Raw genomic sequence first — 8,247 nt, 5'->3', positions numbered from 1 at the left:
GCAATCTAGTTCATAAACCTTGAGCACTTTGGCCAAGAAACCTCCATACACCAACTGAATCTTGAAACTACAATTTAGTTAAAAGTAGGGTATACAAATCTCAATCAAAACATGTGCTTTGGAATATACATACCACAACCAAGCATAGATGTAAGTTCAAAAACTTCAATAATGGAAATAAGATTACAATGGAAATACAAATTACAAGAATCAGTAACGGATTTAGCAGTACCACATACACACACATTACAAGAATCAATAAAAGATGCAGTATGTTTATTTAGCCCTGAAGAAGGTGACGCAGATTGGAATAGTCTCCACTTAATTATACAATACTAGATGATTTGTAGGTCAACTGAAAGACAATGTGACATCTTCCAATCTCTTCACTCGGTGATTATCTTTGGCCACTTGCTGGTGCACTTTTCGTCCAAGTACTTGGGGGTGTCCTTCAAATCTTGTACCAAGAACTTGGTTATCTCATCCGCTTGATTACCAACGCTCAGATGCACCTCTTGGAGGCTTTCAAGGGTCTCGATGCCATAAATCCCTTCAAAGGCTTCAAACCGCATATCAATCCTCTCCAGTGCTGGCATTACCTCTTCTCCTGTGACTGCAAAGCTCAGCCTCGGCACTAGAGTCGCAAAGAACCGAAGCAGCTTTAGACACTCGAATCCTCCAGGTGGAATAATGATCTCCCTACCAGTAAGCTGTTTATTTTCCTCAAGGATGTCCACTATGTCCCTACTATCATCCTTCGATACAGTGAGTGTAAAGGTGAGAGAAAACAATTTGGACAACTTTTGGATGAGCTTGAAAGTATCAGTCTTAAGAACTGTCACAGAAAGGGTCAACTTGTAGAGGTTCTCTAGATTTTTGATCCACTTTGGGGGTTTTTCCATCTTGCCAGACAGCTCCAGGCCAATGATGTATCTTGGAGGAGAAGACATGGTGTCCAAGGAGTTAATAAAATCAGAGTTCTCATCATTGATTACAAGTGTCTGCAGACCACAACTGCAGAGGTACTCGATGGCGGAGCGTAACTGTGTGAAGGTCTGACAACCCTCCCGTTTATTGAGCTTGTAGATGGCAAGCTTCCTTAGCCCTGTCAGCTGATGAAGGCTTGCTACAGCTGATGAGTCCTCATCGATCTCAATCCCCGACAGTATACGGAGTGCTTTCATCGGCTCCTTATTTTTCTCATTGGGCAACTTCAATGCCTTCCGTGGGTTTTTACTCCCTCCAAGCATGCTACGGAGCCGTTTGAGGTGGCCAAAAGCTTTGGGAAGCACCTGAATATTGGTCTCCCTTATGTCAAGAGTTTCCAAATACTGGAGCTTCTCAATCTTTGACGGAATCTCAGAAACCTCTGTTCGACGAAGGCTCAAATACTTCAGCACAAGCATTTTGCATATGCCATTTAGATGTTTATCTGTCAAACCCTTCCAACCCTCAAGATCTAGCACTTGTATTATTCCATTATTGAACAAATGGAAAGGGAGCCGTCGGGCCTGGCTTCCAAACACTGTCAGTGACCGCACTTGAGACAAGTTCATGCCTTTTGTTGAATTCTCTTGCTTGGAACCACTGTTTTGCATGGAAAGTCGACGGACTTTGTTGCTAGGAGTTGGCAACAGCCAATGGCCACCAACAACAGTAATAAAATTCTCTTCGCTTGACTTGGACACAATATATTCGAGAATCATGTCATGAACTTTAAAGTATTTGACCTTCCCATTGCTGCTGTGATCCACTGGACGTATTATCTTCCTGCTTACGAGTTGATTGAAGTATGTTTCTGCGACTTCCTCTGCACTCAGTCCATGCTTCTCAGTGACGAAACATTCAGATATCCATCGCCGGGTCAGACGCTTCCTACTAATTTTCGAGCCCTTGGGGAAAATGCTCAAGTACAGTGAGCAGGTCTTGAGATCTGCTGGCAAATCATTGTAGCAATAATCAAGTATCCTTGTGACCCCATCCAAAGTTAGGGGAGCCACCTGCTCGGGAAATACTGACCTGCAAATGTTACTCCAATGAGCATTGTTTTTTGTTGGGTTGCAGGCCACAAGGCCAGCCATGGTGACTATGGCCAAAGGAAGCCCCCCACAATATTTCCATATATCCATATGGACCTCTTCTTTCTCCCTTCCTTTGCTGCTTTGTTGATCAGAAACACTAGCTGAATGCAGATGATTTACTCCATCCCGCTCAGAGGACTCAGTACCAACAACTTGAGATCTTGTATCCTTTCTTTCGTTTTCTTTGCTGCTTTGTGCAACTGAAATATGATCATTAAACAGTTCTTTGCCATCGGCATCAACTTCCCCTTCAGAGGACCCAGGACCAACAGGTTGAGATCTTGTGTCCTTTCTTTCACTTTCTTTGCTGCTTTGAGATTCAGAAACACCCTGATAAAATAGACTTTTGGATTCGGCATCACTTAGACGATTGACTGCATGCAGATAATCAGTTCCATCTCTTCCTGACCACGCCGCACCAACAGCTTGAAATCTTATAGTTACTATTACTCTATTATCTGTTGCACTATCATGTGGCAACCAGTTTCTAATGGCCCCCCATGTTTCTACAGACCATATATCATCAATCAAGAGGAGATACCTGCCAAGAAAACGGAAATGAAATACAAGTGAGAAGAAACGTGCTAGCTTATTTAAGTTCATACAGGTGCGACAAATACAAGATCTGTGTCCCATTTGAAGTTTATTTCTGCTTACTGATACAATATGTAGGCCCTCACATATTCCTTAAAAAAAACTAAGATGATATTTTACCTAGAAATGTTAATCTGAACTTTACCTCTAGTGTAACAGTCAAGACATCCATGTATTAAATTCTAAGATAGAAATTCCTGATGCATGGTCTTTTTGCTGAGGTCAATTTATTACATAAGAGAACTAGGGAGATGAGAGTTGGCGGTGGGCGATTACATTGTGGCTCTGGCTTTAGGTTGTTCGCCCTTTATGCCAGGCTTTTGTTTAACTGCTCTTACTGTAATTAATTGCGCGTTTCTGTGCCCTTAATGAGAAAGTTCAGGTGGGCTTAGGCCACCCATACAGGATCTTGTCAAAAACAACATTCCGCTCAACAGTCCAAGAGTAACCCTATATGTATTCAAATTCAACACAGACTCAACAACTGGCACTAAATTTGATATTGGTTACAACTTGAAGTTCAGTCATGAAAGTTGCACAACAATTAATCTTTTGTGTACAGTTAGCAAGATTCCACTAGTTACATAACTTTGTATCTATTACTTCTAAAAAAAATCCATTTTCCAGTCACCATTGTACATACTTATGAATGAAATTGCCATGCTAAACAGTATGATTTTATCACGGTTTACTACAATCCTTGGTGCTACTTTTTTTTTCCTTTATATTTCTAGACAGATTTACATTTTGTAGAGTTCATTAATTTTTGGAAAGTTAGGAAAAGCAATTTACAACTACAATGGTTACTAATTTAGGAAAAAGCAAAACAATGGTTTGGAGGTACCTCCTTCCAAGCAGGCGGTTTCTGAGTTCTCCAATAAGTTGGTCAGGGTTCATTGTTTGTATCTTACTTTGTGTGCTGCCATCGTCGCTTTGTTGCCTGTGACTAAATAGCAGTGGCACAACTCGCTTCACCGAGCTTTTAATGTCTGCCACTAGGTTTTTCTTCTCCGACCTTCCTGTGTTGCTGCCCTCCTGCACCTCCTCTTTTGGCTTGATTTGACTGTCTGTTGGCTTGATTTGCCCAAGAATATCCCTGAGGACTTCACCTTCATCGAAGTTCTGAGACTGTGACTGACGCCCGACAGACAAACTCATTCTTTAGCTAGAGAGTTATTTGTTGCATTTAATTAAGTGTTGTATATGAACTTTATGTATGAACTTGTATTAATTTGGTCTATTCGGTGTTGTGTATAATGAAGATATGAGCCGACAATGGATGTATGATGACCGATACTCTCCCGGGTTCATTAATGGCGTGCATACTTTTCTCCTTGCCGCTGAGGCAAACAAGCAGGTGGATGGTTTTATGCCTTGTCCATGTGCTGGCTGTAAGAATGGTCGCAATTACTCTACGTCAAGAACCATTCACGTCCACCTATTTGAGTCCGGTTTCATGCCCCACTATAATGTTTGGACCAAGCACGGAGAAAGAGGGGTTATGATGGAAGACAATGAAGAAGAAGAAGACAACGACATCTATCCTGGTCATGGGTTCCCTGAATACGATGATACAACAATGGAGGAAGAAGCTGAGCCGGCTATGCGGGAACAAGCTGAAGAAGAGGCATCAGATGAGCCCGCTGATGATCTAGGTCGGGCCATTGCCGAAGCAAAGAGAAACTGCGCAAGTGATTTGGAGAGGAAGAAGTTGCAGCGCATGTTAGAGGATCACAAGAAATTGTTGTACCCGAATTGCGAAGTTGACAAAAAAAGTTGGGCACCACACTGGAATTGCTGCAATGAAAGGCAGAGAATGGTGTATTTGACAAGGGATTTAGAAAGTTGCTGATAATGATAAAGAATATGCTTCCAAAGGACAACGAATTGCCCGAGAGTACGTATGAAGCAAAGAAGGCTGTTTACCCTCTAGGGTTAGAGGTGCAGAAGATACATGCATGCCCTAATGACTGCATCCTCTACCGCGGTGCGTACGAGGATTTAAACGCTTTGCCCGGTATGTGGTGCATTGCGTTATAAGATCAGTCGCGATGACCCTGGTGATGTCGAGGGCGAGCGCCCTAGAAAGAAGATTCCTGCCAAGGTGATGTGGTATGCTCCTATAATACCACGGTTGAAACGTTTGTTTCAAAATAAAGAGCATGCGAAGGCGATGCAGTGGCACAGAGAATACCGTAAGAAAGACGGAAAGTTGAGAGTACCCGCTGACGGTTCGCAGTGGAGAAAAATCGAGAGAAAGTACATGGAGGAGTTTGCAGGTGACCCAAGGAACGTATGGTTTGGTCTAAGCGCAGATGGCATTAATCCTTTTGGGGAGCAGAGCAGCAACCATAGCACGTGGCCTGTGACTCTATGTTTGTATAACCTTCCTCCTTGGTTGTGCATGAAGCGGAAGTTCATTATGATGCCGGTGCTCATCCAAGGCCCTAAGCAACCCGGCAACGACATTGATGTGTACCTAAGGCCATTAGTTGAAGAACTATTACAGCTGTGGAATGGAACAGGTGTACGTGCGTGGGATGAGCACGGACATGAAGAATTTGACCTAAAGGCGTTGTTGTTCGTGACCATCAATGATTGGCCTGCTCTCAGTAACCTTTCAGGACAGACAAACAAGGGATATCGCGGATGCACGCACTGTTTGGATGATACTGACAGTATATATTTGGAGAGTTGTAGGAAGAATGTGTACCTGGGACATCGTTGATTTCTTCCGAGCAGGCATCCCGTAAGAAAGAAAGGCAAGCATTTCAAAGGTGAGGCGGATCACCGGACGAAGCCTCGCCACCGTACTGGTGCTGATGTACATGATATGGTCAAGGATTTGAAGGTAATCTTTGGAAAGGGTCCTGGCAGACAACCTGTTCCGAAGGACGCTGACGGACGCGCGCCCATGTGGAAGAAAAAATCTATATTTTGGGACCTGCCCTATTGGAAAGACCTAGAGGTCCGCTCCGCAATCGACGTGATGCACGTGACGAAGAATCTTTGCGTGACCTTGCTTGGCTTCTTGGGCGTGTATGGGAAGACAAAAGATACACTAGAGGCACGGGAGGACCAGCAACGTATGCACGGAAAAGACGGCATACATCAGGGTCAGGCCAGCTACGCTCTTACCAAAAAAGAGAAGGAAATCTTCTTTGAATGCCTGCTCAGCATGAAGGTACCGTCTGGCTTCTCGTCGAATATAAAGGGAATAATAAATATGGCAGAGAAAAAGTTCCAGAACCTAAAGTCTCATGACTGCCACGTGATTATGACGCAACTGCTTCCGGTTGCATTGAGGGGGCTTCTACCGGAAAACGTTCGATTAGCCATTGTGAAGCTATGTGCATTCCTCAATGCCATCTCTCAGAAGGTAATCGATCCAGAAATCATACCAAGGTTATAGAATGATTTGGTGCAATGTCTTGTCAGTTTTGAGTTGGTGTTCCCACCATCCTTCTTCAACATCATTAACGTTTTGGGTCCTGTATTTCTACACAGTATGTTCCCCTTTGAGAGGTTCATGGGAGTCTTCAAGAAATATGTTCATAACCGTGCTAGGCCAGAAGGAAGCATCGCGAAGGGCCATGAAAATGAGGAGGTCATTGAGTTTTGTATTGACTTTATTCCTGACCTTAAGCCGATTGGTGTTCCTGAATCGTGGCATAAGGGCAGACTGGATGGAAAAGGCACGTTAGGAGGGGATCAAATAATATGTATGGACGGGCATTCTCTCACTGAAGCACACTACACAGTTCTACAGAACTCCGTCTTGGTGGCTCCGTATATGGAGGAACACAAGAATTTTCTACACTCCAAACACCCGGAGAAGTCTGACAACTGGATTACACGTGAACAAACGAGGACTTTTGCCGGTTGGTTGCAGAAACGTGCCATGCACGATGGCGATATTGAAGCTGACCTATACTCGCTGTCCCAGTTACCATCTTCGAATATAATGACTTTCAAAGGGTACGAGATAAATGGGAATACATTTATGCGATCGCCCAAGATAAGAAGAGCACCAACCAAAACAGTGGTGCCCGCTTTGATGCAACAACCAACACGGTAAAAGAAACATATTATGGTTATATAGAGGACATATGGGAACTTAACTATGCAGGTGATTTGAAGGTCCCTTTGTTTCGGTGCAAATGGGTCAATATGACACGAGGCGGGGTAACGGAAGACCCGCAGTACGGAATGACAACAGTGGATCTCAACAATCTTGCGTATGCAGAAGAACCATTCGTCCTAGCCAATGATGTGGCGCAGGTTTTTTATGTAAAAGACATGTCTACCAGGCCGAGAAAAAGAAAAGATAAGGAAGCGAATGGATCATACGACGAGCCAAAGCGCCACATAGTTCTTTCAGGGAAAAGAAACATCGTGGGAGTGGATGACAAGACAGACATGTCAGAAGATTATGAAAAGTTTGATGAAATTGCTCCATTCGCAGTGAATATTGACCCGAGCACCCAGTTAAATGATGAAGATTTTCCATGGCTACGGTGCAAAGGGACACACGCGAAGAAAAAGTTTCACACCCAAAGATCCGGGATGTGATCGGCTTCACTATCATCACTTTCTTCTGTGTTTCACACCCAGGAGGGAATCTCAGTAATAGTTAGGGTAGTTATGTGTTTTGGCATTTGAAACGCGAAGAAATTTTATGTGCAAACAAATTCTTTCATGCATTTACTATCTCTTTTGAAGTATTAGGGTTTCGGACGAAAACACATCTGTTAAAAAGGCATTTCATTTTTTAAATAACCTAAGCATTACCAAATTGAATATAATGATAAAACACAATAATATTAAACATAAGAAAAAAGAATCACGGAAAAATCTTTTTTCAAAGTTAAGTTATTCACAAACTAGTGATTCACACCAATTTTCAAATAATTCAAAATTTAAACTATTCAAATTTGAAAATTACCGGCACTAACAGAAAGTTTGTAATTTTTTGTACCTAAAGCAAAAATATTCAGAAAGAAACTCTAACTACAGCAAAAAACAACTCAAAAATAAATAAAACAAAAAAAAACAAAAAAAATTAAGAAAATAAAAAAGCCGGCCTACTGGGCCAAAGTGGCCTGCATACGACTAGAAACACAACCTTCTGTTGGGCCAGGATGCAGGCCCGTAAAGGCCTAGTAGGCCCACAGGGCAGCAATGAACAGGTAGGCCCAGTAGGCCTGCTTAGGAGAGGAGCTCGAGAGAGCTACCGCACTGGGGCTTATAAACCAGTGCGGTAGCCCTTTGACTAGCGAGGTGAGAATAAACTTGCCGCACCGCACTGCGCCATCGCACCCCTTTAGTACCGGGTCGTGCCACCACCCGGTACTAAAGGTGGGCGCTTCCCGCCGCTTGGCCTGGCCAAAACAGACCTTTAGTACCGGGTCATGGCACCAACTGGTACTAAAGGTCCATCCTATATATACAACAGTTGAAAAAAATCACTTTCCCTCTCTGTTTCTTCCCTCCATCGCGCCGCCCTGCCCCGATCGACGCCGTCCCCGACGACGTCGCCGCCCCCGCCCCTCGTCGCCGACCCCGGCTGTCC

General features: G+C 43.6%; 1 pseudogene; it reads right to left on the bottom strand.

Moving 5' to 3' along the window:
- Nucleotides 1-386: 386 nt before the first annotated feature.
- The window catches only part of LOC123084594 (disease resistance protein Pik-2-like), a 15,282-nt pseudogene continuing 7,421 nt past the window's right edge, over nt 387-8,247 (bottom strand).

This window comes from Triticum aestivum, chromosome 4A (genome assembly GCF_018294505.1).
Source record: "Triticum aestivum cultivar Chinese Spring chromosome 4A, IWGSC CS RefSeq v2.1, whole genome shotgun sequence".
NCBI lineage: Eukaryota > Viridiplantae > Streptophyta > Magnoliopsida > Poales > Poaceae > Triticum > Triticum aestivum.
This window is presented reverse-complemented; position numbering and strand designations above follow the sequence as displayed.